The sequence below is a fragment of the Pristiophorus japonicus genome, unplaced genomic scaffold (assembly GCF_044704955.1).
Source record: "Pristiophorus japonicus isolate sPriJap1 unplaced genomic scaffold, sPriJap1.hap1 HAP1_SCAFFOLD_58, whole genome shotgun sequence".
Classification (NCBI taxonomy): Eukaryota; Metazoa; Chordata; class Chondrichthyes; family Pristiophoridae; genus Pristiophorus; species Pristiophorus japonicus.
This window is the reverse complement of record NW_027254488.1, coordinates 4,403,515-4,418,253: the sequence shown is the minus strand read 5'-3', so window position 1 is coordinate 4,418,253 and position 14,739 is coordinate 4,403,515. Positions and strand designations below refer to the sequence as shown.

At 45.9% G+C, this 14,739-nt stretch overlaps 1 non-coding gene across 1 annotated transcript; it reads right to left on the bottom strand.

The window, feature by feature from the left end:
* Positions 1 to 14,404: 14,404 nt before the first annotated feature.
* On the bottom strand, positions 14,405 to 14,476 carry trnaq-uug (transfer RNA glutamine (anticodon UUG)). The gene has a single exon. It is a non-coding gene; the product is annotated as a tRNA-Gln (tRNA).
* Between the last annotated feature and the right edge of the window lie 263 nt (positions 14,477 to 14,739).

Below are 14,739 nucleotides of genomic sequence, written 5' to 3'. Positions count from 1 at the left end.
ACGGTGATATCAAATTTATTTCCCAAACCAGGAATCGATCCCAGGTGGCTGTAGCGAAAGAAACATTTTGTGAAGCATTGAACAGTGCCCTCTAAATATCTCGCACTGCTCATTTAAAAACATAGTTAGAATTTGTTTCGGTGCAAAAGAAGGCAGGCTCGAAGGGCCAAATGGCAGACTCCTGCTCCTGCTTCTTGTGTTCTTATGCAGATCACAGAACAAATGATAAATTATCAACTCTCCCTCAGTTCGCATTCCTTTTATTGTGCAAAGAAGATCATGGGTTCATTCAAGAGGTTTTCCCGTGAAAGCAACATAAAGTTTAAGGAAAATAATTCGCCCAACTCGAATCCACGACCCTGAGATTATGAATCTCATGCTCTACCGACTGAGCTCGCCGGGCTTCCAAACATCTACCCTGTCAATCCCCTTCAGAATATTGTCCGTTTCAATGAGATCACCTCTCATTCTTCTAAACTCCAGAGAGTATCGGCATATTCTACACAATTTCTCACCATAGGACAGTCCTCTCATCCCAGGAATCAATCTGGTGAAACTCTGTTCTACCACCTCCAAGGCTAGTTTATCCTTCCTCACATAAGGAGACCAAAACTGTGCGCATTACTCCAGGTGTAGTCTCACCAAGACCCTGCACAATTGTAGCAAGATTTCCTTACTCTTGTACTGTGGACTATATATTAGGTACTATGGGCCTAATAACCTGTTTTTCTGCTGATTCTCCGGTTGTATAAAAAGTTATTAAAATTCGATAGTTGCTCAGCAAACATATTTGTATTTCCTTCAGTGTGCAACACATGTGGGTGGATTAATGATGATTGAAACAATTATTCAGTATCTCACAGACTTGAATTATTTTTGTCAACTTGCCCTGTAAAAATGCTTTTCCTGACCAGGAATCAAACCCAGACCACAGCAGTGAGAGCACCAAGTCCTAACCACTAGACTACCAGGGAACACTGCTTGCAGCCTCTGCGATAGCTTTAAATATAGTCAGCTTACAATCACAGCTGAGAATTGTGCGGTGACACGGCGTGTAACTGGATTTGCTGGGAGCAGCGTGGAGGCCCCGACCTGCGTGAGAACACCAGCGGCAGGTCGGGGCCATAAAAGGAGCGGTGAGCGGCGGCCTGGGAGCAGCGTGGTGGTGTACCACGGCAAGGTACAGCGCGAGCTGGTGCAGGAGGGCGACGGCAGCGAAGAGTGATGTCATCAAAGTCCAGGTCGGTGATTGGAGCGTGGGCAGGTACAGCAGGAGCAGTGAGAGACTGTGGAGGGATGTGATCGGGGCCCAGGGTCGGCGTGAGTTCAGGGCCAGTGGCCCAGGGGCAGCATGGGCCAGCCCACACTGTGATATGTGTGTGCATTCGGTCCGTGCAGCAGAGCTGGTCGCCTGTCGTCTTGCTTAACCCTTGCCACTGGACCAAGACCTCGCTCTGTCAAGCCCGTGTGATGGCTGGGGTGCAACGGTCACCACACGTTAAAAAAATCCACGCACAGGCATCTTCCACATTTCAACATGCAGTTCGGGACCTGGAATATTCGGTCCATCATTGAAACACCTGTGAACTCATTGTTTTTTGGTGTGCAAGCAAGTCATCCTCGCTTCGAGGGACTGCCTATGATGATGGTGAACTGGCAGCAGTTGATGAAAGCGGGCGTGAGAGGGTGAGTGACAGGTGGGCACTGCTTCTGATGCTGTCTGACCCACGGTGGGAGTGGCCGGGGATTTTAAAGCCCTTTCATTGCACCAATGAAGGGTAAATGAAACTGTGTTTCAGGAATCTTCATGTATGCAAACATGGGCACTCTGTACTGTAGACCTCGTGCTGCAACGGTAGTGTGTCTGACTCCAGATCAGAAGGCTGCGTGTTTATATCACGTCGGGGTTACTGTACTTTTCCATATTGTTCTTCCGGAATTGAGATTTGCTTTGCTGTTTCACAATTTGCTTTCCCACCCATCTTTGTATCATCAGCAAATTGGCTCCATTACAGTCGGTCCCTATATCCCTGGGATAGAGGAGAAGACACACCGGAGAAGTGTGAGCTTGTGGACCGGAGAAGTTGCAGCTGCTGGAGCTGTGCGTTTTATCGGGGAGGGATGGGGGGAGAGCCCGCCGAGCGACCGGAGAAGCTGAGAAGCTGCTGTGCTTTTCATCGGGTTTGACACTGTTTAAAAATGGCAGAGTGCCAAGTTTTCTCTCACTACTGCGCATGCGCGAAGGTGCCAGCAGTGTTTTCAGCGCAGGCATTTGGCTCCGCCCCCCACTTCACCATCGACACCACACCTGGACTCCGGGGACTGTTCACAGCGGCCAGGAGGGGGCGAGTTTTTCCCCGAGCCGTTTCCAGCGCGCAAAGTCGGTGCGCTTGAGGTCAGTGCGCCGACAAAACTCCTTGGGGAAAACCTAGTCCTTGAAGAGTAAGGAGTACACTGAAGGAAATACAAATATGTTTGCCGAGCAACTGTCAAATTTTAATAACTTTTTATACAACCATCGAATCAGCAAAAAAACATGGCACTCGGCCCATAGTACCGAATATATAGCCCACAGTACAAGAGTAAGGAAGTCTTGCTACAATTGTACAGGTCACTGGTGAGACCACACCTGGAGTACTGCGCACAGTTTTGGTCTCCTTATTTAATGAAGGAAATATTTGCCTGGGATGAGGTACAATGGAGGTTCACGAGATTGATTCCTGGGGTGAGGGGACTGTCTGAAGTTGAGAGATTGTGTATAATGGGCCGATATTCTCCGGAGTTTACATGAATGAGAGGTGATCTCATTGAAACACACAATATTCTGCAGGGGATTGACAGGGTAGATGCTGAGAGGTTGTTTTCCCCGGGCTGGAGTGTCTAGAACCAGGGGGCACAGTCTCAGGTTCAGGTGTCGGCCATTTAAGACAGAGATAAGGAGGAATTTCTTCACTCAGAGGGTTATGAATCTGTGGAATTCTCTGCCCCACAGGCCTGTGGATGCTGAGTCTCTGAATATATTCAAGGCTGTGTTCGATAGATTTTTGGAGTCTCGGGGAATCAAGGGATCGAGAGATCACTGGAGTTGAGAAGAATGAGAGGGGATCTTAAGGAAGCATATAAAATTCTGACGGGACTGGACAGGTCCTGATTTTGGGGAAGTCCAGAACCAGGGGTCAGAGTCGAAGGGATAAGGGGTAAGCCATTTAGGACTGAGATGAGGAGAAACTTCTTCACTCAGAGTTGTTAACCTATGGGAATTCTCTGCCACAGAGAGTTGTTGATGCCAGTTTGTTAGATATATTCAAGAGTGAGTTAGATGTGGCCCTTATGGCTAAATGGATCAAGGGGTATGGAGAGAAAGCAGGAAAGGGGTACTGAGCTGAATGATCATCCATGATCTTATTGAATGGTGGTGTGGCTCGAAGGGCCGAATGGCCTACTCCTGCACCTATTTTCTATGTTTCTATGTTTCTATGTCTTTAATAATGGATTACAACATTTTCCCAACCACAGATGTTTGGCTAACTGGTCAGTAGTTTCCTGCTTTTTGTTGCCTCCTATTTAAAATAGGGGCATTACATCTGCAGTTTTCCAATCTGCTGGGTCCTCCCCAGAATCCAGCGAGTGCTGGTCCACAGATTCCTGAAAGTAGCAGGCCAGGTAGCTAAGGTGGTTGAGAAGGAATCTGGAATGGTTGCCTTTATTAGCCGAGGCATAGAATACAAGAGATGGGGTCGGTGGGGCAGGTTCGGTCACAGCTGGAGTACTGCGTGCAGTTCTGGTCGCCATATTACAGGAAGGACATGATTGCACTGAAGATGGTACAGAGGAGATTTACGAGGATGTTGCCGGGAGTGGAGAATCTTTGCCATGAGGACAGATTAGATAGGCTTGATTTGGTTTCCATGGAACAGAGCCTGAGGGGAAACCTCATTGAGGTGTATAAAATTATGAGGGGCCCAGATATAGTGGATAGAAAGGACCTACTTCCCTTAGCAGAGGAGTCAACAATAAGGAGGCATAAATTTAAATAATTGGTGAAAGTTTAGAGGGAAAATTTCTTCACGCAGAGGGTTGTGGGGGTCTGGAACTCACTGCCTGAAAGGGTGGTAGAGGCAGAAAGCCTCACCACATTTAAAAAGTGCTTGGATGTGCACCTGAAGTGCCGTAACCTGCAGGGTTATGGACCTCGAGCTGGAAAGTGGGATTAGGCTGGATAGCCTCTTGTTGGCCAACGCGGACACGATGGGCCGAAATGGCCTCCTTCTGTGCTGTAAGCTTCTATGATTCTATGAACTTCTTTGCAAAGAGTTGAGGTGCGTGTGGGGTGATTTGGGCACATCTTTGCTCACATGACAACACTCCAAAGGTAACTCAATGGCTGTAAAGCACTTTGGGGCATCAGGAGTTCCTGACAGACGCTGCAGAAATGCAAGTCCTTCTTTGCCAAAGTCCGATGCAAATTCAAGGATCGTCTAGGATTTGAGCCCAGATTCTCTCACAAATTTCAAGCAGCAAACCCAAAGAAAGAATCAGACCCCTGGACCAACAAGCCAACTGCTAAACACAGGTGGAGATAAGATGTAACCATTATTGAAGCATTTTTTAGTGTTTGTTGCAATTCTTGATCGGAGAAGCACATGAGACGGAATCAGTGACTTTGCCTTTTCGACATTTCTTCTGAAGTGACGCACGGTCCCACTCCTGCAGTCAATGAGCTGTTGGGACGTTAATGTATCCATCATCGTCATCATCAAAGGCGCTCCCTCGAAACGAGGATGACTTGCTTCCAAGCTGAAAAAGGATGAGTTCACAGGTGTTTCAATGAAGGACCCGAACTACATCCCGAAGGGTGGAAGATATCTGTGCGTGGATTTTTTTAACGTGTGGTGGCCATTGCATCCCAGCAATCACACGGGCTTGACAGAGCGAGGTCTTGGTCCAGTGGCAAGGGTTGTCCAAGACGACTGGAGAACAGCTCTGCTGCACGGACCTAGTGCGCACACATATCGCGGTGTGGGCTGGTCCGTGCTGCCCCTGGACCCTTGGCCCTGAACTCATGCCTCCCCTGGGCCCTGATCACGTCCCTCTACAGTCTCTCGCCGCTCCTTCGCCCCGATCTCGCCGCTCCTGCTGTATTTGCCCACGCTCCAATCACCGACCTGGAACTTGATGACTTCATTTTTCGCTGCCGCTGCCCTCCTGCACCAGCTTGCGCTGATCCCTGGAGTAGTCTCCCGGGACCTGCAAGTTGCTCCCAGGGCCGCTCGCCGTTCCTTTTATGGCCCCGACCTGCCGCTGGTGTTCTCCCATTAGTTCTGGGTGGGGGCAGTATCTTTCCCCTTCTCTCTTCTTCTTGTCTATATCCCTGTGCTTTTATTTCTCTATTTATTCCCCCTGTCTCAGTTTCTAGTGTTTAAAAGGGAACAAAAGATGAAATGGGTATCACTGTGGAACAACTTCTCTCACTCAAAGTAAGATGCACTTCTGTTGCACCATGAGGTCTAGGTAGCTAGACATTGATATTCAGGTTCAAATATAAATATATATAAATATATCTACATCTATCATAACTGTTCCCTGGTGGTCGAGGGGTTAAGATCCGGTGCACTAACTTGTTTTCAATTGTCGAGCAATTCGTCGCATAAAAATAATCGAGGTCTGTGAGACGATTAATAATTGCTGCAATCACCATGAATACCAATACTTTCTGTGATAGACCGAGCTTACAGACTATCTGGCTTCTCCTGCCCTTTGCCGGGCACGTGTTCCGGGTTTAATTTTACAAACTGTGTGAGTTCGCTGATCGCGGGGAGACGGTAGGAGCCTCTGTGGCCCCACTGTGAGGATGTGGAAGTGAACACGGTGGCTGGGTGATCCTTGACATTTCTGTAAAGGGCAGTGGAGGAGAAGGATTGAGAACTTTCAGTGTGGGACAGAAGTTGTTTCAGGTGAGCCAACACATTCCCGATCAGCACAGAGGGAGCTCACTGGTCAGCTCCCCTCTGTTGGGGCTGTTGTGCCAGAGGTTCCTGTGGTGTTGTTGTTATCACGTTTGCTTTATATGCAAAAGGTCTTTGCTTCAATTCTGGGCAGAAACATTATATTTAAACTTGCCATAAGGAAACAATCGGAGGTTGGTTTAGTCTCCTGGCAAATGCTGCCTGACAGGCTGAGATTTCCAGCATTTGCTGTTTTTATTTGCTATTTACTCTCATGGCAAAAGGGCTCCCTTATTCCTTCATTGCTCTTTATTTCACTTCAATAACTTTGAGTGAGAGAAAACGGATCCACCGGGGACCTTTCGCGTGTGAGGCCAACGTGATATCCGCTACACTGCAGCTCATCAAAGGGTGAGAAACCACTGAATATAAAGGATGAGCTCACAAATATCAGGGGCAGTGCAGTCTGGTCAACATCAAACCCTCCTTTCTTATTCAGCAGAGGCATGAACGGGAGTCAGAAGCCATAAATTTTAATTAAAGACAGAAATACAAGTAACACTTCCAAATCTTTTCACTGTAAAATTATGTCACTTTATTTGAAATCCTACTGCGTTGAATCTGAAAATGAGCAACATGGGATTTTATCTTCACTACTGATTCTATTTTATCTTCACTACTGATTCTATTTTCTGTGCACGGTAGGAATAACTGGTGCTGTTAAAGTTGACAAAAGTTGCCCCAGATTCCTGGTGTCATCGGCAATGAAGATTTTAAACCAGACTCCTAAAATACAGTGTGTAAAATGGGTTAACATGCACAAGAAGATAAGAACATAAGAAATAGGAGCAGGAGTCGGCCATACGCCCCTCCAGCCTGCTCCGACATTTAATACGATCATGGGCGATCCGATCATGGACTCATGTCCACTTCCCTGCCCGCTCCCCAAAGCAAAGGACAAATGATTGAAGTATCCGACTGTCCCTCAGTTAGAATTTTTTTCATTGTGCAAAAGAAGGTTAGGGGTTAATTAATGATGCTTTCCCGTGAAAGCAACACAAATGTTTCAGAAAAAAACATACAGTGACTGGCAGGTGAGTGTTGCTTCTGATTCCTGGTGGGAATGGGCAGGGATTTTAAAGCCCCTTGTATTGTGAAACCTTCATATCGACGGACATCTTAGGCTCCCTGCGTAGGCATCGTGGTGCAACGGTAGTGTGTCTGACTCCAAACAGAAGCTTGTTTGTTCAAATCGCATCTGGGTCACTGTAATTTTTGATATTGTTCTTCGAGAAGTAATACATTCTTTGCTGTTTCACGAAAACCAGACCCTTGCTCCAAGGTCTGTCTCATTGTTTTCCCGGTGTCAGGCAGAGATACGCCTGCTGCCCTCATTTAATTCATGTGACAGGACACAAAATTTCAAAATCAACCTGCAGGTGGCCAGATGCAGTTTTGATACTCAGGATGGCTGAGCGGTCTAAGGTGTTGTGTTAAAATTGTAATCTGCTTTGTAAAGCTTGGCTTCTCATCCCACTTCTGACAAATTTTATTTTTAATCATTAAGCAAAACTTGTTTGACACCACAACGAGCTCCTAAAAACTGGGATTCAGCAGTTCAACTGCTCACTTAATATTTCCGTCTGACCTGGTGCTGAAAGTGGAGATGTTTCCGCAGTGTAGCGGTTAACACGTTCGCCTCACACGCGAAAGCTCACCGGGTGGGAATATTTTCTGTAGCTTTGTCCTCATGCATGCTCAGGGGCGAGTTTGTTCTCCTGTGAAAGGTCATAAGATCATAAACATGTAACGATTTGGAGCCGGAGTGGGCCATTCGGCCCCTCGAGCCTGGTCCACCATTCAAGAAGATCCAGGCAGTTCCGCGACAGCAAGTTTAAACATCTGGGGCGGAGCCAACAGGCGCCTGGCTGCAATCAGTGACAAAAACGTGTATTTGGGCAGGAGCCCCGTGAGATCAATCGGTCGATCATGAAACTCTTAATCTCGAATTTGTGGGTTGGAGCCCTACGTTAACTGTTAAAACATGTCCCATTTTGCACAGTGTGTTTCCGGGGTCTGGTTCAAAATGTTCATTTTTGGTAACATCAACATGAGACTGGGGAAACACTGCGACTGACTTTAGAGCAAGAATCTGATTATTGTGAAACACCAAAGGAAATATAAATTCTAGAAGAATGACATCGAAAAGAAATGTGACCCCGACACCCAGAAAGAAGTGTTAAGGCAGAAGATTAAATGCTGCATTCCTCTGTGCAAAAAATTCCTTTCACAAACATTTCTTTGACAGAAACTGCACAAAACAAAAATGTTCCTTTCAAAGTCATTAAACTTCCGAATTTCTGCGCCCCCTGAATCTCCTGAATCAGATGCCTCCAGTTTTGCCGACTCAATCCATGTCCCTTTGCAATGTTCTGCTTCCACCCACACTATGAAATGTGCCACTAACTTATAGAATCATGGAATGGTTACAGCACGGAAGGCCATTCGGCCCGTCGAGCCCGTGCCGACTCTCAGCGAGTCCCACTCCCCCGCCCTTTCCCCGTAGCCCTGCAATTGTTTTTCCTTCAGACACTGATCCAGCTCCCTATTGAAAGATAAGATTGAGTCTGCCTCCACCGCCCTTTGAAGCCGTGCATTCCAGATCCTAACCACTCGCTGTTCAATGGTCACCTCCTGTTCCGATGTGTAAAGTCTGGCAAACACGAGATCAATTCCTGCCACACTCACAGCCTTCCTAAATATAGCACCGTCATTCTATTCTCGTAAGACCAGCTCCTGAAGTATAGGCCAGCAGTGTAGGTTAAAGCTCTGGTGATGTTCCTGACATTGCTGTCGTGTTTCCGTAATGTAGTAGTTATCAGCTCACACGTGAAATGTCCCTGGTTCGAAACTGGGCGGAAGCATTTTGAAAACTTGTTGAATTAATTTTTATAAAAAATGGATTTATTCATATTAGTTGTTCAATATTAACAAAACACAATGTCCCACAGCCTTGTTAAATTTTTTGATATCTCTGTACAGTTCTGCATACACTCAAACTCGACACTTGAACTGCATGCTCATAAAAGTATTGCAGTGCGAACTCACTGGATAACAGCACAGCTGGCAATGTTTGTGGAATATATTCGTGACACCAAAGCACACAATGACAACCTGGAACTGTGCGGCACCGAATCCTCAGGAAAAAACAGTTAAAGGCATCGTCCCTGGGGGGGCTCGAACCACCAAACTTTCTGTTAACAACCAAACAGCGGTAACCCATTGCGCCACAGAAACTTACGCAACTGAACATCGCAAGACATCCCAAACCAGGGTGTCAGTCAGTTAAAGCTTCAGATTGCTCCGGCCGGGATGGAACTTGTCCACTCTCAGTTGTATTTTTTCCAAATAAAGCGTGGGACATTCATTGTGGATGTGTGGAAGCAGTCTGGTCCCGCACACTGCAGACACTTCCATGTCACCGCCAACCAGCTCTCCCACAACCGGTGTGATCAACCTTCCAGCCTTCCAATGCCTTGTCTGTGATGAAGTATTCTGAATGTCCCGAAGCCGGTATTTGGTTTTAATTCCTTTTCAGCTCCTGACTGCGGATATTCCTGTGATTAAATGTGAACACAATGCTTACAGGGACAGTTCGATTCACCGTTTCTTTGCTTGGTGAAATTTCAAAGATTGAAAGCGACTCACATCAACCCCAAACCTCGTCACCTACTCGCTAACTCGACAAAATGTTGCATTTTGTTTTCATGCCAAGCATTTTGCATTAATGCATTGCAATGCCAACGCACTTTTTACCTGGCAAGACTGAAGTACAAGCTGTGATGAACAGTGTGAAACAGAAACAGCTACTTGAAAACCCACAACCTCGACGGTATCTGTGTGAATTGCTCTGCATCGATAATTAGCAGAGCGTAAAGAGAGGAAACTGATGAAGTGGATGAGAAAATGCCGAGCCAAAGTGTAATGTTGTCGATGATTTTGTTGTTTTTGAGAAATGTTTCAAAGATTTTACATTATCTGTTCAATGGTGTAATGGTGAGCACTCAGGATTCTGAATCCAGTGATCTGAGTTTAAATCTTTGTGGGACCTGAATGCTTGTTGTCCCAGCTGCTGAAAATTTGGGACAAACAAGTGACAGACACCTGGTGCTGGTGGGCAGTTTTGTAGCCGTTGTCATTGATGCTTGATCGACAATTCGAGTTGTCAATTCGTGTGTTCAACCGTCAGTTACCTGTTACAAAATGGTTTAAACAGCTGTCTTGCTCTTTTCACTTCGTTGCTTTTAACCTCGAATTACCCGCACACACTCCGTTGTAGTAAAGGCAGGATCGGGTCTTTTATTTAAACATTCATACCAAACAAACCAAGTATGAAAGTTACTGAGAACACTTCACAAAGGCAGCTTGCTTCGATTTCCGTGGCTGCTTGAGACACACACCTTCTGAATGTCCAGTGTCTCTGCTGTCTGCGTGTGTGAGTCTCATCTTTATACTCTTATTTCTTTGCATTTAGACAATCACGGCTAACTGCTTTGTGAATTGTTTAACATACAGACTGAATATTGCTTGTTTAACCTGCAGATGTCATTAAATAGTAACAAAGGTACAATCAAATATTTAACATACAGACAATGACCAGTTACTCATTTCAATGGCTGAAGGCACCACATTGTCTAACAGTCTCTTTCGATCCAAACTTCAATCTTCCTGTTTTTTAATCCAAACTTCAGACTGCGTGCTGAAGCAAAGAGTTCAGCAATGCGGGACTGTGCTCCCACATTCCCCCACTTCTTCTCCTCGCCTCTCTGCAGGTCTTATCTGGGTAAAATACATTTGCATGGTGGCTCGAGCTCGTTCAACAGCATTGTCCAGTTGTAGTCCTTGTTTTCCAACTCAACATCCACAGTAAATCAAAATGACCAGCACGATCAGCTGAACCAGCACCAGCATAAGGACAGGGTGTATCATTGTGTTCAGCACACCTGTTGCCATCGGGCTCCATCCCAACAATGACTCCCACCAACTCACATATTCAGTCTGCTCCAAAGTTGTGTGAACCTTCTCGATTTCCATGGTGTGATGGTTAATGTCCACAACGATTGCTTGATTCAAACTCTGTAGCTGTTGAAATTTTGTATTCCATTCCCGTATTTCCTTCTTCCAAATAGCAGCGCGCTTAGGGTCAAAGTAGGGTTGTTGTAGATTCAGATTCTCAGGATGCCATTTTAAAGTCCGTTGGTCTGTGATCACCATATCCATTTTTACTTAAAAGTCAATTTTCAATTTTTGATGTTTCCAACTGAGTTCCATGCTGTTTACATTCAGAAATGTAAACTCACAATCGGTGTCTTCGACCATGTCTGTTGCACTCTGCACAGGTTTTAACAATTTCCTCTGCTTTGTGGGAGAAGTGTAACAACATAGAGTAAAGGATGACGGAAATGCTGAATAGTCAGTCGAGAGACCCGGTCCTTCCCTCAGTTCACCCTTCGGAACTGCTGTAATTCACTCTCTCGACATTTGCAACGATCCAACTTCTATTTCACATCCTTTAAGATCATGTTTGTAACTCCCACATTTGAGCTTTTCACTGAACATCTCATCAGTTCTGAGACAGCCCATTCCTGCAGAAAATTTAAATGTTTCTGAACAAGCTTCTCCCACTGCTTTCATCTCTGACTGTTCAGTAACTGCTCCTCGTGTATCTGGGGTGTTGGGGAACTGTCTCTGAAGAGGGGAATCCCATTCCTCCAGGAGCACCTTCATTTGTACGGCAGACCCGGTGTCCATTTCCCGCTGCCCTTCCACACAAGCCTCGATAAGGGTATGGCCACCCCTATCCTGAAGTAAGGGTCCTAAAGAACGACATGTGTGGTTGAGGCGCGGCATCCGTATCGGGATCCTCCCTCACCTGCGGAATCTACCCCCAACCTCAGCAACTGAACCGAGATATCATTCCTGTCTGTGTCTCCAGCTTCTCTTTCCTGATTCTTCAACTTTTCTTTTAACTTTTCTAATTCTTTAGCCAGTCTATCCCTGTCCTCTATCAACTGACGGCCACCACCTGGTCCTGCTCCTTTTATGTGACTCCTCGCGGGATTCATCCACTCAGGCCCTTCTGCCTTCCATCGCTGTAACCCCTGTCTCACTTCCATGACTGAAATTCCTGCAGCTCCCTGATACAAGCTTTCTACCCTTGCCAACCATTTATCAAAATGATCGTCCCCACCCCAGGCATCTACATCCAGAACTACTGACGGGGATAGGAGAGTCAAAATGATCTCTCTATGTGTACCATCCCCGTTATGACTGATATCAATCCAATTACTTCCCAAACTTTTACACAACTGGAATATACGTTCCCCCGCTTCCCTGGGTCCTTCACCTGGTAATAATGCAAGCCGCTTTATTAACTGTGGCCCTGAGTGAGTAACAAAGATTGCAGCTATTATTCTACCAAGCATGAGACCTGGAAGTTGTTTCAAAACCTATTACCTTTCCCCGGTGATTCCCAAAAGCTCACAGAACCATGTGAACCCTCGGTTTCTCTGATATGTTCCCAGACTGCCACCATCCCAGAATATTACACCACCATTGGGCAAACTTTTTAAGATCCTGAAGAGGTGCAGGTCCCACTTCACGAAGGATAGCTCTCATGTCCTGTAACTGTACCCCTCCTCGCTCATACCAGGTATCCCCAAAACCACTTAAGGTCGTGTTCTCTTCACGAGCTCCACAGGGAGTAGAGGAATCATGATCCTGCTCTCGCCTTGTCCGCTCGAGCGTACTTCCCCCACTCTCCACATTACCGAAAGGTCGTGTGTAATGTTTTGGGGTGTTAAGCGTCTGAGTAACCGAAGAGGCATCTAACTGCTCCGCCTCCGATCCTAACATTGCCATGCGAACCACACGGGTTCGAGGCTCCGAAGTCAGAGAAGACAACGGAGCTGTGGTTGGGAACGGTGGGCATTCTCCCTGTCCCTTAATCCCCTTTTCAACTCTCAGACCCTGGGAATTCTCCGAATACCACCCGGCTTTATCAATTGCTGTCTACGTGGGCAACCTAATGCCACCATCTGCTGCAGCTTAGATATTCCTTTCTCTAGATCTTGTTTACGCTTCTGTTCATCAGCAAGATGCTGATCCAGTGTCAGAACAGTCCTGGCTGCCCCGAGTGCCTGAAATCACCAATTATCTACATCTTTACTCACTGCTGTTAGCTGCTCTCTGAGCTCTGAGACTTCCCTATCCCGAGCCTCAGCCTCGTCTCCTAACGTTTGAATCCCCAGCATGAGACACTGCACCACTCACGCATTTCTCTTTTTCTCACCTTTTAACCCAAACACTTTAATCTTTTTTAACTGGACACTCTCCACTAAGGACTGCCGTGTCTCTCTCCATCCTCCTGTCATTGTTTCCTGTCTTATCCCATAAGGTCTCCCTTTCGACTCAATCCATTCATTAAGAAATGACTGGACTTCAACTGGAATATCTCCTGAGCCTCCCATTTCTAACTGTAGATCCCTTTAATCACGACAACTAAGAGAATGCTCACCCCTCGAACTGATGTGTGGGAAACACTTCTTCCAACAATTCAGCCAACTTTCTGCTTCACGTCGGGGTCTTCGAATAAGCTAACGAACTTTTGAAAATCACGTCGGGATCACCAAAATGTTGTAAACGGCTGTCTTGCTCTTTTCGCTTCGTTGCTTTTAATAACGAATTACCCGCACACACTCCGTTGTAGTAAAGGAAGGATCGGGTCTTTTATTTAAACATTCATACTAAACAAACCAAGTATGAAAGTTACTGAGAACACTTCACAAAGGCAGCTTGCTTCGATTTCCGTGGCTGCTTGACACACACACCTTCCGAAGTCCAGTGTCTCTGCTGTCTGTGTCTCTACAGTCCACAAAAGTCTCATCTTTACACTGAAAAAGCCTTTGAACTCTTATTCTTTGCATTCAAACAATCCTGACTAACTGCTTTCTGAATCGTTTAACAGACAGACTTAATACTGCTTGTTTAACCTACAGATCTCATTAAATAGTAACAAGGTTACACTCAAATACTGAACATACAGACATCGTCAAATCGTTTAGTCCTGAATTTCCATTATTCCCACCGTAACAAGGTAGTCAAATATTTAACATCCAGACAATGACCAGTTTTACATCTCACTGGCTGAAGGCACCACATTGTCTAACAGTCTCTTTTCCATCCAAACTTCAATCTTCCTGTTTTTTAATCCAAACTTCAGACTGCGTGCTGAAGCAAAGAGTTCAGCAATGCAGGACTGTGCTCATACAGAGCACACGATTTGACAACGAGACTTGCAGATCAAGCATCAATGACAAAGGCAACAAAATTGTCCACCAGCTCCAGGTGTCTTTCACTTGTTTGTCCCAAATTTTCAGCCACTGGGACAACAAGAATTGAGGTTCCACTGAGATTTGAACTCAGATTGCTGGATTCAAAGTCCAGAGTGCTCACCATTACATCATGGAACCAACCACACAAAAATCTTTGAAACAGTTCTCAAAAACAAAAAATTCATCTCCAACATTACACTTTGGCTCGGCCTTTTCTCATGTTTCGCGTCAGTTTCCAATATTGGGGATGTCCAGAACCATGGAACACAGTCTAGGAATAATGGGTAAGCCATTTAGGACCGAGATGAGGAGAACCTTCTTCACTCAGAGAGTTGTTAATCTGTGCAATTCACTACTGCAGAGAGTTTTTGCTGACAGTTCATTGGATGTATTCAAGAGGG